Source organism: Sciurus vulgaris (genome assembly GCF_902686455.1).
Source record: "Sciurus vulgaris genome assembly, chromosome: 10".
In the NCBI taxonomy this organism is placed as follows: Eukaryota; Metazoa; Chordata; class Mammalia; order Rodentia; family Sciuridae; genus Sciurus; species Sciurus vulgaris.
In genome coordinates, this window is record NC_136470.1 from 3,458,975 (window position 1) to 3,474,844 (window position 15,870).

Below are 15,870 nucleotides of genomic sequence, written 5' to 3' on the forward strand. Positions count from 1 at the left end.
TGTGGCCCAGGATCCTGCCTGGAGCCTCTGTCCAGGGGTCAAGGGAGCCGGAAGCTGCCCTCGGGGTGCCTCCAGATCCCCTGGCCCACTGTCCCAGTCGCCCCTTTGGTCTTTGGGAGGCCCTGGACCACTGCCCACCTGGTCTCACCAGTTCCTGCCTCTCCTTCAACCCACTTGCTTTTCCAAATTGCAAAGCCACAACTAACTTCCAAAGTCGCTTGTTTTACAGACAGAACACGTGGAAATGCTAACGTGGATTGAGATCCAGCTAAGCCCCAAACAAAAACAGACGGCAGAAGAAACGACACGCTGCTTCCCTCTTTCCTGTTCCTGAGGTCTGAGGCCGGCTGGTTGGAGATGCACTTCCCGTGCCTGGCTGGGGGCTTCAGAGCTGCCAGGAGGGAGCTTTCAGCGTCCTCTCCTTCGAGGGAAGAAGGACAGCCATGATCTGGGAACAAAAAGGACACTTCCCTTATCTGAGTTCACCAGACCCATTAACCCAACTGTTCTCACACCCTGCAAGGCCAGAAAGGAGGGAGGCGTTTATGGGCGCCAGAAGTATACACATATGCTTTCATTATAACCTCTTAGGACTAAGATGCCTTCATCGCATCTTAAACCACAGAAAATGTGATTTGATTCAGTTGAGTACAAGATCTGCCCATGTTGGCGTAGACACGGGAGGTTCCATTCTCAGCAGGGCAGGTCTGCACACAGTGTTCCAGGGCGTACAGCAGCTCTGAAGCCCCACGCACCACTGCTGCTCTGCCTGCTTTCTCTTTTGTCACGTGTGCTCCTCTTAAGTTGACCCACAGAACAAGATGGCTGCTGCGGCTCCAGCCGTGACACTCACATTCCAGTCAGTAGAAAGAGAGAAGCAGCAGCTTGCAAGAAAAGTGCCCCATCCATTCAAAGACCTCAGAATTCCCGTGATACATTTCCGTGAACATGTGTTTGACAGAATACCAAATGAGGGACAAGAAGGCCAAGACGCCGGGAAATGTGGTCGTTTAGCCGGGCATATTGCCAAATAAAACTGAGTTTTATTACTCAGAAAGAAACGGGAGCGGAGGCGGATGTTGGGGTGGGCACGAGTAATCTGACACAGGAACGTCTCCTGTTCAAAGGAAAGTCTTCATCATTGATGTTCCCTTTCTTTATTTCCGTCGTTGCCGTGTGAAGAGTCAGAGTTGCAGCCGGCGATGAGAGCGCGGTTTCCTAGGGTGTGAGGTGTCCCGGGCTCCGGCCCCAGCCCCACACACTCACACACGCACACACCAACACCTGGGTTCCATCCACACCCAGCTCCTGACCGGTCAGCGGTGGCCCGGTATTGATGAGCACTTGCTGCACGCGACAGCCCACCTCCACCCTGGCCTGGGGCTTGCTGGAAGGCTGCAGTGAAGTCGCGTGATGCTTCTGACTCAACCCGTGTGTTTATGTCCTAGGGTTTCCATAACTAGAAGCCGCAGGCTGAGGCTTAAACCAGATGTTCATTTTCTCACATTCTGCAGGTCGAAGGTCCCTGGTGGAGGTGCCACAGTGCGCTTCCTCCTGAGGCCTCTCTCTGGGCTTGCAGGCAGCCTTGTCTCCCTGCGTCCCCCGGGGTCATCCTCTGTGTGTGTCTGTCCTCGTCACCTTTTCTTATAAGGTCATGAGTCAGATTGGACTAGCGCCACCTTAGTGAGCTTGTTTCACGTTAATTACCTCCTTAAAGATCCTGCAAACACAGCCATGCTGGGGGTCCCTGGAGCGAGGGCTTCCCCATGTGAACTGGGATACCACTCAGCCCCAGGTGCCCCTGGAGCTGTGGTGGCCGCGTGCCACGGGAGCCCCGTGCCAGGGTTCCTGCAGCGCTCTCTCCACCCAGCGGCTTCACCAGAGCGCAGAGGCCAAGGCCCGCTTCTGACAACGGGCCCGGAAGCCGTCCTGAACGGAGCTTCAACAACTCAGAAGGACGCTGTTCCATCACTGAGCTTTGGTGCTGCATCAAAAAACAGGCTGATTTTAGGAAACTGTCGTTTTCTTGGAGCAACTTGGGAGCTCCATCTTGGACCACCTTTTCTAAGACAAACTCACCGACACTCTTGAATTCTGCTTCCTCACAGGGGAATGAACCGCTGGCCTGGGCAGTGTGACTCCTTTCTTGGCTTCCTTGAGCCACGCTGCCCAGGCTGTGTTCCCTGCCCCATGGACATGAACAGGGTCACAGCTGACCCATGCAGTCCCAGAGATGGGCAACCAAAAGCTGGCAGGCAGCAAGGGCCCCGGCCCCTGTGTGTGTGAATACCAGACAGGAGACAGACGGAGACCTTGTAGAACAAAGGAGGGTGCTCGGCACTCCCGTGACCTCGGGGACAGGCAGCCCAGGACCAGTGGCTGCAAAGAGGTACAGATGGGGGAAAGGCCACCAAGAAAAACCCAAGGACAGAAACTGGGCCACATCTCCTTACGCTGGTGCCCAGAAGGCCCGTGCCATGGCTCAGCGCCGTCCTGCAGGAGAGAAAGGGAAGCTGAGAAGCCGCGTGAGCCCTCTGGCTCTGCCCCGGAGCCGCTTGCTTGGCTGACCGTAAAGCTCACCAGCTCTGGCGGTCACGCAGTTGGGCCAGCGGTCGTGTCCTGAGGCTTCGCTGCAGAGGCACCCTGTGGTGGGGTCGTGATGGTGACAGTCACCAGGGCCACCTTTCAGGACTCAAAGGCCACTTGCGTTAAGACCACCGACTCCGGTTGGGCCCGTGCGGGTGTCTGATGGGCTACTCTGGCCCTCAGACGATCCCGAAGCCGCCGTCCTGAACGTGCGCCGTGCAGGGCCACAAAGGTGCTGGTGCACCGCGGACCCTGGCCGCTTCACGCCGCCGTGGCCTCCGGCTTCCTCCGCTCCACAGACACCCGGCCCCAGCCCCCACTTGGGTCCTGTTTCAGGCAGCTTTTTGGCTGCTGTGACCAAAAGACCTGACAAGAACAATCTTAAAGAGGAAAGGTCTACTTGGGCTCCCGTTCCAGGCAGCCGGCTCCATTCCTCGGGACTCAGGAGAGGCAGAGCATCTGGGAAAGGGTGTGGCAGAGGGAAGCAGCTGGGAACATGGCACCAGGAGGCATGCGCTCCCCTGGCCTCTGGCGGATACACCCCCAAGGACGCGCCTCCTCCAGCCACCCACCTGCCTGCAGTGGCCCCGGGGGATCCCCGTGGGGGTTGATGTGCTGCTGATCCCTCCCAGCCCTTCCCGCAGTGTCACACAGCTGCTGGGGACACCTCAGACCAGACCACAAGGGCAGGTGCCGAGCGACAGGCAGCCAGGCATTTGGCCCCTGGCACTGTCAAGACACAGGCTGCTCCCCAGCCTCTGCCGCCAACCAGCTCCCTGCCCTGGCACTCCTGGCGTATGTCCCTGTGGCGCGCCTTTTCCAGAATGCCATCTGACCAGAGGGCCCTCGGCACCTGGCTTTCCGTGCTCAGACCGATGCATTCACGGCTGCCCACTCGTGCTGCGATCCTCTGCTGGCGGTAGTCCGTGTGGAGAGCGCCTGTTTCCTCACCCAGGAGGTGGGTGCCGCGTGGGCATCTCCCACTTGAAGGGACCGCTGCTTGTGGGTTGACCCCGGTGCACTGCTGGGTCCCTGCAGTTTCTGTGCAGAACACGCGGCTGGCAAGGCTCGCCCAGCTGCTTCCCACCACGGTCGCAGCACTGCACCTTCCCGCCAGCCCCCACGGGAGCGCCACCCGCTTCACACGCTGCCAGCATTTGGTGCTGGGTTTTGAAACTCAGCCAGTCTCACAGGTGTGCAGTGGTCTCCTTGCTGCTTGAGCGTGCCGTTCCCTGTGCCCACTGGCTGTCTTGGGCTGGCTCTGCCTCTGTGCGGCCCGTTTTCTCAGGTGTTTTTCCCAGGCCAGCTGCTCCCAGGAGACACCCTCTCTACTGACGCCCGGGAGGAGCCTGGACGACAGCCATCCCGCCCAGGCCTGCTGGGGACAGTTCGCCACTCTATGGATCACCCTCAGGCGTGCTGTGAGGAGTGTGAAAGCAAAGTCACCTGCACTCTGCACCATGGACCGTCCTGAGAGCGGGCAGGATGGAGCCACACAGCCGAACCTGCAGCTGGGCCAGGTGTGGCCAGACCTAGCTCGTTGTGCCCAAGTCTGATGGCTACGCACAGGGCTGGACCCCCAGCAGGCGGCGTGGCCTCACTCCACGCCCACCACTGAGGCCTTGCTGCCCTGGCTTCCTGCCTCCCCCTCCGCCGCCCTCCGCCCAGCTCTCCATGCAGTTGATGAAGCCGCCTAGCCTGAGCCCCTGTGACCCCACCCCGTCCTCCCAGGCTGTGCTGCTGCCCTGTCAGATGCTCCAGCCAGCGCTTCTCAGTCAGGGGCCACTGCACCCTGCGGGACACGGGACTGCCTGGAGGTAGCTCCGGGTGCCGTGCCGAGGAGGGGCACTGCGGGCATCCTGTGGCCGAGGCCGCCCTCTCACACTCACGGGCACACAGGGCAGGCACGGGGCAGAGAGTCAAGTGCCCCCAGCAGGGCTCGGGAGGAGTAGCAGGCACTGGCTCCACGCCCCACGTGCCTCGGGACCAGCGTCATCAACGTTGTGGCACGTGCCTTGGGCCACAGCGTTGTCACCTTCTCGTCTTTATCTTCATCAGGGAGAAAAGCAAAGACAAAGCGCGAGGTGAGTGAAGAGGGGCACGTGAGGCCGGCGCTGCCGCGTTGCCGGCGACGACCCGAGCTCGCCTCTGCTGCGCGTCCCTTGGCTGGGCCTCATGGTCACACGCCTGTGCCGCACGTGGTGACGGCCATCCCGCACCACGTGTAACAGGAAGGCTCACCGATTTTCATTCTCGCTTTGCTAATTTTAATTTGGAGGATCAACAAAAACTTAACTGGTTTTTTAAAAATTTATTTTCAGTCGTGAATGGACACAATACTTTTTAAAATCATTTTTGTGGTGCTGAGGATGGAACCCAGTGCCTCACATGTGCTAGGCAAGCGCTCCACCACTGAGCCACAACCCCAACCCCCATTATGGTTTTTAATTTATTTTCAAACTCAGTTAATTTATTTTTAAAATCAGCAGTGGCTCAGTGGTAGAGCGCTTGCCTAGCACGTGTGAGGCACTGGGTTCCATCCTCAGCACCATGTAAAGATAAAAAAATAAAGGCACTTTCAAATATGGGGGAAAGAAACCACTTTAACTGTATGTTATAGTTAATTTCACATGTCAACTCAGTTGAGCCATGGTACCTAGATATTTGGTCAATCGTGATTCTGGATGTTTGTGGAAAGGTGATTTTGAATGAAATCTGCATAGCATCAGCAGACTTTTAGTGAAACAGATGACCTGCCACTGTGTGGGTGGGCCTCATCAAATCAGTTGAGGGCCTTGATAGAAAGACTGAGGTCCCCTGAGGAAGAAAGGATCCACACCCAAATTTCAACCCTTACCTGGGTCTCCAGCTGCCAGCCTGCTGACTTGCCAGGTTCTACATCTCATGAGCAAATTTCTTAAAATAATCTCTCTTTCCACACACATACACGTAAATACACAGTACATATTATTTTTCTTATAAAATGGCTTGGTATTTTTAAGTGACTGACACCTCCTTACTCACATGACCCTGGCTATTTCCCCCTCGTGTTTTCTAGTTTCTTTGAGACAGAGTTGCTTTGCAGGCATGGGTAGCTCTGTAGCTGCCATGAGGACACACAGTTGTTTTAATTGGCTTTTTTGCTGCTGTGACCAGAAGACCCTACGAGATCAGTTGGGGGGAATTTACTTGAGAGCTCACAGTTTTGAAGCTCTCAGTTCATGGATGGCCAGTTCCATTTCTTGGGGCTTGAGGGGAGGCAGAAGTGTGTGGAGGAGAAAAGCAGCTCACAACATGGCACCAGGAAGCAGACAGAGCTCCTCTCACCAGGGACAAAATACATACCCCCTGTAAACCCAGCAGCACAGGAGGCTGAGGCAGGAGGATCGCGATTTCAAAGCCAGCCTCAGCAACTTAGTGAGGCCCTAAGCAACTCAGTGAGACCCTGTCTCTAAATAAATACAAAAAATACAAAATAGGACTGGGGATGTGGTTCAGTGGCTAAGTGCTCCTGAGTTCAATCCCTGGCACCATTAAAAAAAAAAAAAAAACCCAAACCATAAATATATATATATATATATATATATATATATAATTATAACACATAAATGTACACACACACCTAAAGCCACGCCCAATGGCCCACCTCTTCCTCCAGCCACACCCCCCACAGTTACCACCCAGTTAACCCTTGTCAGGGGATCAATGCACTAATTAGGTTAGAACTGTCACAACCCAATCACTTCACCTCTGAACTTCTTTGTGTTGTCTCAGGCGTGAGCATTTGGGGGACACCTTACATCGGAACCATCGCAACCATCATCCCTCAATCTCTTTAGGGGTGGGTTCCAGGACCCCTTGGATACAAAACTCCACGGGGCTCAGGCTCCTTGAATGAAGCGCCCGTGCGCACCTGCGACTCGCTTGTCCTCCTGTTGGCTTTAGGCACCCGGGTTTCCTACAACACCTGATATGATGTGTTATGTCATAGGTGTCACACTAGATTGTTTAAGGAATAGTGACAAAAAAAACCCTATACGTGTTCAGTGCGGAATTTTTTTCAAATATTTTCAGTTTGCAATTGGCTGAACCTGAGGATGCAGAACCTACGGGCACAGAGGGCCCCTCAGAACCATGCTGAGAGCGGCTGTCCAGAGCTGGGGTCGTGGCCATGAGGACAGCAGAACACAGGTGAAGCTCAGGTCTGCCTGTATCTGCCTCCCAGGAGGAGGACACTCAGGCAGGTGGGGGAGAAGGGTGCAGGGCAGGACTTCAGGCCAGAGCCAAACCTGGAAAACAGGCCTGGAGGACCAGCATCCCTGGTGCTGCTGGGCACCCAGGCACGAAAGGACAGCAAGCCAGGGCATGTCCTTGTCCCTGTCCATCTTCGGTAGATCCTGGAACACAAACAACCGTGATGAATATTTGTCAAATGAGCAAATGAATGGAAGACTCCTGAGAGGTCACACTATAAGAAGTGTCCGGGTGCACACAGCTTACGTCCTCTGCTCTTCTGGGTCACTGGCTTGAGTCTTGCAATGAACCCCTGGAGAGGCTGGGATGTGACTTGGTTTGGTCCACAACCTCTCTATTAAGCACCAAGAGATGCTGCTGGCATGAATTTCCTGGGAGAAAGGCTTTCCAAGCAGGGCGAGGTGAGGAAATGGGAGATGTGCCAGTTACCTGAGCTGCAGTTAGCCCTTCCCTATGGCAACTGCACCTGCCTGTGAGCCATGGTGGTCGGGAAGCCTGCAGGGACAGTTCTGAGCTGGACCCGCTCCATCCTGCGTCCCTTGGCTAAGGCAGGGGAGACAGGAGGACACTCGTGCTTCACTGTTGAAATTCCAACTGCCCTTTTGGTTTTATTTTGAGTTTCCTTCGTCCTAAATCCCTGATCCCAGCCATTTCCCCACCTCCTCCAAACCTAGAGCCAACAGCTAGGTCATTCTCTGCTGGGGATTAGCCCCCAAGTCCTGTGGAGTTTCTGCAAGTTGGACTGGTGATGTAGGCCCCCGCCTTTGAAGCCCAATGTGGCTGTGCAAGTAAACATGAGCCAGTTTGGGGACACTGGCATGGGGACAGAAAGCTGTAGTAACTCGTTTATGTGCAGGCTCACAGACCAACCTCTACATAATGGGACTGAGAGGTGTGTCCTGGACCTGGGGAGCTGCTGGATACTGCTCTGGCTGGGGGGTCAGAGAAGAAACCGTGGCAGTGGTCCATCTTATGTTTTAAATGTAGCCTCTGCTGCTCTGCCACTACGACTTCTTTTTAAAATGGACATGTTTCTCTTCCTCTCTCCCTGCCCCTCCCTAGTCTCAGGGAAACAGGATCACCTTTCCTCCCCATCCTGGACAGAGCTATCTGTGCTGAGCACACACCCGCCACAGGGAGAGTAATCCTGACTTTGGGGATGGCACAGAAGGTCTCAGGAATGACTGTCTCCCCAATTCACAAGTGGATCACAACTCCAGCAGAGAACACGTGGAATGCAGCCCCTGAGTCACCTCTTTAAAAGCCCCTGCTCCTGCTGAGGGGCAGACCCCAGCCTGTGGGACAGGAGTCCCCTGAGTTTCTCCTTTGCTAGCAAAACAAGAAACCTTCTTTTTCCTTTTTCTCAAAACCATGTTCTTATTGGATTGGCATCAGGGACAAGGACCGAGCTTTTAACAACAGAACTGCAAAGCAGCACACATGCTGACCAGTAGCCTCTGAAGGGGGACCAGAGTTTTTAGCTCATCTGCCCTGGAGACAGGACAATGCTACACTCAGGGATCATGTGCCCCAAAGGACAACTGTAAGGTCTATCGGCAACGTGAGGTCCTTCTGCAGAGTCCTAGTTTTTCTGTGTAAAATCCTCTTGAGTCACTAGTGCCAAGGTCTGAGAGGTAATGAATTGAGTGCCCCGATTCCCAGTGATTCTACACTTCCCCCGTTATCACACTCTGTGGTTGGTTTTTGAGTCCTCTGTCAAAAGACAAAATCACTGTTTAGTTTAATGATCCTGGAATCGGGCAACACTTCATTCCAAGTAAGAACCAGGGTTCTGCGGGGCCAGGCAGAGGAGGTTGGTTTTACAGACAGAGAAGGCTGTGAGGAAGAGCAAAGCGCAAAAGCAGGCTGGTCATTTCAGTCACTTTCCCTGTAGGTGGGGCAGGGAGCATGTTGCTCCAGGTCACCTTTTTTGTGTAATGATCAAGGCAGAAGGATCTTCATTATCACATCGGTTGAAACTGGCCTGTTTGGGAAACCTGGAAGTTGTCTGATCCTGATTTCCAGTTTTAGCTGTGATGTGGAACTTTAGCATAAATGACTCCATTTTGATTTTCAGCCTGGCCTGTAGGGGCCTGGTGAAGGAGTTCAGTACAGAACAATGGCCTTTTGTAATTTTTATTTAACAAACTTTCCAACATGTCCAGATTTAACACCAGTTCAGTAAGCAGCCTCTCCTGACATCCTAGTTTTAAACCATTATACATCTGGGTAGAATTTCTTTGAATTTTTCTCTAAGCACTGATTTTCACTTTCCCAGCTTTTACAAATGAGGAAATAGGATATTTTGAGCAAATTCTATCAGTTGATAATCATACAGGTCAAGGACGAGGGCTGTCTCTGTCTTATGGCCTTTGCACGGATCTCACGCTCCGAGTTTCCCAGACTCGGAGCGTGGCTGATTCAGCTCCACTTTGTGCCTGGCTACTCACTCTCGCCATGCATGCCAGGACACGTCCACCTTGTGGTGTGCTCTCCAGACTGAGTCCCGAGGCCACTCCCTAGTCAGCACAAGAACGGCAGCCTCTCCAGCTCCCGTTGGGTGCTTCCTGGTGCAGGGACTGTGTCAGCACCTGAACTTCGTCGTCGCATCCTCACATGCAGCACAGAGGCTGACTGTGGTGTCCCCACTTCACCAATAAGAACCCAGCGGTGCAGAGGCCACGACACTCCCCCAGGTCATCCAGCCAGGATCTCCAGGAGCTGGCCTTTCCCCTGAGGACTCACCACCCACACCACGTTCTGAATGTGGCACATGGGCCTCTTGGTGCCTTTGTAAAAAGAAAAACCCAAGTATCTGTGAGGCTGTCTCACACTAGCTGTGCCCAGAAGAATCCCTACACTACAGCTCCCATCTTCATTTGCTGACACCAAGGACACTTTCTTGGTTCCTCTTCATTTCAGAAGTAAACGATGCTTCTCGAGCTCTGGGTGGCCCTCTTTATAGCACCATGGGCACCAGGTCTCGGGTCTGAGGGCTTCCCACCCAGGCAAGGTGTCCCTGCAGGGCCGCCCTGCCCTGTGCTTGTCTGCTCTTCGGGCTGTATTTGCTTCTGCATCCTCTGCATTGTGGTGTGTCTTTGGTCCCATTTGAATGTGGTCTGGGCGAAGCTATTTTGAGGGTCAATTGACACTGCTGAAACAAGGCCTGCTGGGCCGGCGCAGCTCAGAGGCAGAGCATGTGCCTAGCTGGAATGAAGCACGGGTTTAACCCCCAGAGCCAAGAACAAAAACAAAGACAACTGATGTCTCTACTGTGACTGAGACGTCTTGGTGGTCACTTGATTTTTCTTGGCACCTCAACCCTGGGTGGGCCGCCACTGTGCTGGCCAGTTTGAAAGGGAGCAAGTAGCGAGGCCCCTCCCTCAGAGCACCAGGGGTCTGCTTCAGCATATCACACTCCTGGTAGGAGATTAACGACATTATCTTGACATCCACACCACAACATTGTGATCTTCCTCCCACACAGCTCCTAAAGTCCTCGGAATCTTCACAGTGGTAAGTGAAGGCCCTCCGTGTCCTGTGAGCTGACTGCTGGCTGGCAGCCCCCAGGGGGCTTCCCCGGATGGGGGTGGGCGCGGGAAAGAGCAATGCAGCAGGACAGGGACCTTTAGTCCCAACTGCTGCAGAGGGGGCGGGCAGAAGGTTAAGCTGCTCACCAGTGGCCAGTGATTTGTCAATCATGCCTTCCTGAAGGCAGGGTGTAGAGCGCTGCCGGAGGGGAACACGGGGAGCGCCACCCTCCCTGCACCTCAGCCTCCACAGCCGTTCATCTGGTCCTTCAGAATATCCTTTCCAACAACCTGCAAGCACGTCTCCCTGAGTCTGTGAGCCACTCTACCAGACAGTCCAACAAGGAGGGGCTGGGGATCCCTGGCTTGTAGCCAGCCACCAGAAGCACAGGTCACAACCCGGGCTGACAACTGGACCCCTCAACCTGTGGGACCTACTGCCATGTCCAGGTAGACAGTGCCGAACTGACTCAGGTGCCCAGCGGCCGCCCACTGCTGCAGCGCCTGCTCAGGGTGTGGAAACCCCGCGTGACCGGCATCCAGGGCATTCACCGAGACAGAGTGGGGAAAGCATGAATTCCAACTTCCCTGCAGACGTGCCATCGCGATGGCACCAAATCATCACTCCAGGGCATTGATCCCAAGGGAGAGCTGGATCTGAACAGACGTCAGACATCAGAGGGCCGCCCCACTGCCCTGGCACATGCCACTACCACCTCATTTCTAAAATGTAGTTGCTTTTGTAAGGTAAGGTATTGGGAATTCTTCCAAATGTTATTTAGAAACTCTAGACTTGCTACAGCCAACGGCATGTAAAATGAGTTCCACATGAGGCTAAAACCACAGGGACGTCACTGTGGTTCTCCATCACCGGCCATCCCCACCTAACGACTTTCCAAGTGCTGGAACTTAACCGTCATCAGCACGGCGGGGGCAGAGCACCTATTTTTAGAAGTGGTGATTTCACAGGTACGGGAGACAGTGCACCAAATCCACTGAGTCACCTCCACCCAGGGAGTGGGGTGCAAGGGCAGCTGCTCTCAGCCCAGAAAACTGATGAGATCACTGGGCCCAGTTTTTTGGAGAGTGCTCCAAATGCAAACTTCAGGTGGAAGTTCTGCAATAGTTTATAAAGTCTTGTTCTGAAATCAGTTTTAAGGAAAACTTGAGGGTAAACGTGGATTCAATTCGTAGCATAAGCACACTAAACTAAAAACCGAACTCTGGCGGTGAAGTTCGGCAGACACGTCAGAACCAAGCTGAAGCGCGCACCAGGTTTCTCTTCTCAGTGAGGGACTGAGACTGCTGACTCTCACACAGCACTCAAGTCTCCATGGGCCAAGAACAAAATCAGAAAGCAAACCAGAGGCCAGTTCCATCTCGGGTCCTTTCAGAAGAGCCCGGGTCCATCACTCAGCCAGCGTTCTGACCAGTCACTGGTTATGTGTGCAGTGCCACCTGAAGCTTGGGGTCCAAAACAAACGGATGCGCTTGGCTGCCCTGGAATGCCACAGTGGAAAGGGCTGCCTGGGTGAGGTTTCTCTGGCGAGTTCATCGTCCTCTCCCACAGCCTGGGACCTCAGCCTCACATCCAGAGCAGCAACCGTCAGCTCCCCACCCGCTTGCCCAGGAGTCGGCAGAGCCTTCGCCAGGGACAAAGCTGGACCCAGGGTTGTTGCTACTGCACAGAAAGGGGGTTATCGATGACCCCGAGTGCACCCCTGAGCCCCGCCCAGGGCACGCCACGCACTGCGAGGACAAGCCCTGCTGTGGCCACTGCTGGGTCTGGGCCCGGGAGGGGCAGGCGGCGCTGCTCCTTGCCTCATACGCCTACCAAGAGGCCCGTCTTCCCCCAGGGAGGGTGCCCACTCCTTGAGGGGAGAGCCCATCCTCACAGTGCCAAAGTCTGATGGGGACATGGTCACGACCCTGCATGAAAAGATAGCGGGTTCCCTCCCTCCACATCCCTCACTCTTTGGAAACAGCTTCTCAACCTCTTCCCTGATCAAACACGGGCCTTGCAGTGTGGATCCCCTGCTTCCCACTTGTTTTCAGTTATACACACTTTTCTCCCTTCCCAAGCATCTAACCAAAGTGCTGTGCTCTGGATTCGCCCCCTCCCATTGAGGGAAGAACAAGGATAAGGGCTGAGCAGTGAATGAATTCAGCCAGCTACATCTGAAGCATTTCGGAGCAGCGTGATTTATTGAAGGTCATGGGCGTCACTGTCGGAAGGTTCCAGCTTCCCTTCCTCCTCTTTCTAGTCTTCAGGAAACTTGCTCTCTCAGCAGGTAAAATGGAATTATTATCCCTAAAGAGCAGAGGGACTGGGAAGATGGGCTCACGCGGAAGGCACACAGCAGACACTTGTTGAAACGTAGCTGTCACTCTTCACCCCAGTCCAAAGCCCTGGAGACAGGAGCATCCATCTTTCTTTACCAAAGAAATCCCATGGTGTGAATTTTAAAGGAATTACACTCCTCACTTCCTTTTATGATAGCAGCTTACAGAACAGCACAGAGGAAACTGCATCCAAATTCATGTTCTTACTGTGCACAAAGTTTATAATCAAACAGAATCACTACTGCCATTACACACACACACACACACACACACACACATCCAAGTCCTCTCACCAGCTTCCTGAGGGCAGAAGGGTTGCTAGAAATTGGCATGGAGTTGTTGGTGTCCTTTGGGGACTACCAGCAACTGCTGAGCTGGGGGAACCTCAAGGTTGGTGTGTAAGGCTATGACAAGGACTGGGAGGAGAGGCCCTTCAGAGAACACCATGCCAGCATGCCCACTAACATAGTGGGCAGGGCCTCAGCTTAACTGCCCCTTTTTAATGGTAATCTTTAAGGACGGGGCTTTTCTGTTGTGAGAGCAACACTTGACCAACCAACTTCACAAGCTGAAGAGTGTGCCTAAGCCTTCCAGTTCTGGGCCGCCCTGTGTCTGAGGTGGTGGCCATATGGAGGTGGCTGTCATAACCCTGCTTCACAGCATTCTATCATCTACCACCCTCCTTAATTTTCCCATTTCCCATTCCCTTTTCTATCATGTCCTTTTCAGAAGTCACCCCTGCCCCATTTTTCTGCATATAGGAATGCTATCTTCATATGCAGGAGAATGTGGTCAAATTCAAAATCTTGAGCTGAGGAGGGTGTCTGCGTGGGCTCGAAATGCCTTCTCAGCATTCTCACGAGGCAGATGGAGATCGGGCAGACAGAGGCGGCAATGGTTACCATGGACATGGGGACTAGAGTGACACCACCAAGCCTAGGAACGCCAGCTACACCAGGAGCTGAAGAGGTGGAAATGGACCCTCCCCACGAGCTGCCCCCTCAGCCTTGACCTCAGCTTGGTGATGCAACTTAACGCCCACCTTCAGAACTGTGGAAGAACAGACTTCTGTTGTTTTAAACCACCAGAGTTGGGGTAATTTGTTGAAGTGAAGGAAACTGATAGCTCACCCTCTACTCCGGCCTAATATTTTTAAGGGACAAGTACCCAAACCACAGGCTAGGCAAATTTGGATCCCCAGATTTGAAAGCTCTGCATTTGAAAATGAAATGATAATCATGGCTGAGTAAAACTTCCCAGTTCCAAATATGGAAAGGCTTGTTTTAAACCCCATGCAGACTTCCCTCCCCCCAACTTATGAAAGGCTGTGTTTGTCTGGCACAAGAAATGCAGACAAACTGAGTTTCATAGTATTACTAACACCACAGTGTTGGACACCACCGTAACCCAGTTTCTAAGGAAAAACGCCAACCATCCAGAGCAGCTGGCTCAAAAGCAATGGCCCTAGCAACAGCCCAAAGCTCTGGGAACACACAGGTTCCAGGCACTGCAACACAGAAGCACAGTCCTTTGACTCATGGGGAAGAGATGGGTAAATGTCGTGCTGGTGTAACTAAAGCACAACAGGAGACAGCTTTGGTCTGATGCTTGCAAGGGAAATCAGATGTGCCATTCACATTGAATCCAGGGAACTCGTAGAGGAGGGGATGAAGGGGGACACCAGCTTGGGGCAGGCAGAGTGGAAGCCACCTGGCAGCACTGACAGGCCACAGGCAGCACTGAAGCCTCAGGTCACTGGAAGCCATGGAAGGGTGGTACTGACCATAAAGCAAGTGGATCAGACCTACGCTTAGGAAGATGAATCTGATTTAGAGCTGGAAGAGAAGGAAGCAAAACTGAACCGGAACTTGGCTGAGCAGCTAGATTGGCCACAGGAGCTGGGAGCCAGGAACAGCAGAAGCAGCACTGTCGAGGATGGTTCCAAGGGGCCTTTAAGAGGTAGACTTTTAAGACCCTGTGACGGTCAAATGCAGAAATTGAGAGAAATAACCATGTTTCTGGCTGGGGTAACAGGGCCGACAGTCCCTTAAAGCAGGATGGGGAAGGAAAGAACAAGCAGACAGCAAGTGCAGCTATGAGCTTGCTGAGGGCATGGCTGTGGGTCATTTAGCCATCTTGGTAGACGGCACCATCTGAATGGCCCAATGAGGTGTGTTCTGTATGAGCCCTCTCTAGCGCAGAGGGCTAGAGATCCTGGGGTGCTTCAGGGCAGAACACGCACTCCATATACACACAGAAAGCGTCTATCGCAGACCAAGCCCAGGCTGCCCATGCAGCGGGCAGGACAACAGGCAGTCCGGGGAATGAGGGGTTCTGGCAGGCAGGGCCAACAGCACCGGCACAAGCGGCACTAGCCAACACCTACACAAGGAGCTTACCCAGGGATTAGAGGAGGCTAAAAAGGTGCTGCAGGGGTCGGGTGGAGAGGTGACAGACCCTGGAGCAAGATGAAACCGTCCTGGGTGGCAGGAGGGGAGAGGTCACTCAGGTGGAGGGAGAACTTCAGCCAGAAGCAGGAGGCCCTGGTAATTTGGGTTGGGATGGGGGAAACTGTGAGGCTGGTGTGGGCTGGAGTCTGAACTTAGGCCAGGAGCAACACAGAAGCTGAGTACCTGGGTGAGGGAGTGCCACCGCACCTCTGGCTTTTTAAAAAGACACTTTGGATACAAAGTAAGAGTAAAGAAGAGGGAAACCGAGAGGCTGAAGAGTCCGGATGCCAGGTGAGCTGGAACGAAGTGGCTGTGTTGCCAGAGAAGCACTTAGGAGGTAGGACAGACAGGACTGAAATGACTGGCCCAATCCCGGAAGTGAAGGGAGCTCAAGGATGGCACCCAAGTTCCTGCTCAGGTAACCAGTGACTGTCCTCGGGATGGATGAGGCCCCCGCCCCCAGGGCAAGCGTAACAGGGGAGCCAAGGTCATGGTCCTTAGGAAACTGGACTGTGAGCATGGGCAAGGGCAGAGGAACTAACACAGACCAAGGAGCAGTGGAGAGGCAGGAAATACAGGACATTGAGACCTTAACTGCAGCCATTGAGTTTGAAGGAGGAACTGGTAACTGTTGCAAGTCAGAGGTCAACTAAAAGGTCAAAAGTTTCTGCTGCATTTGGCAGCTGGGTCAGCCAACTGGTGATCTG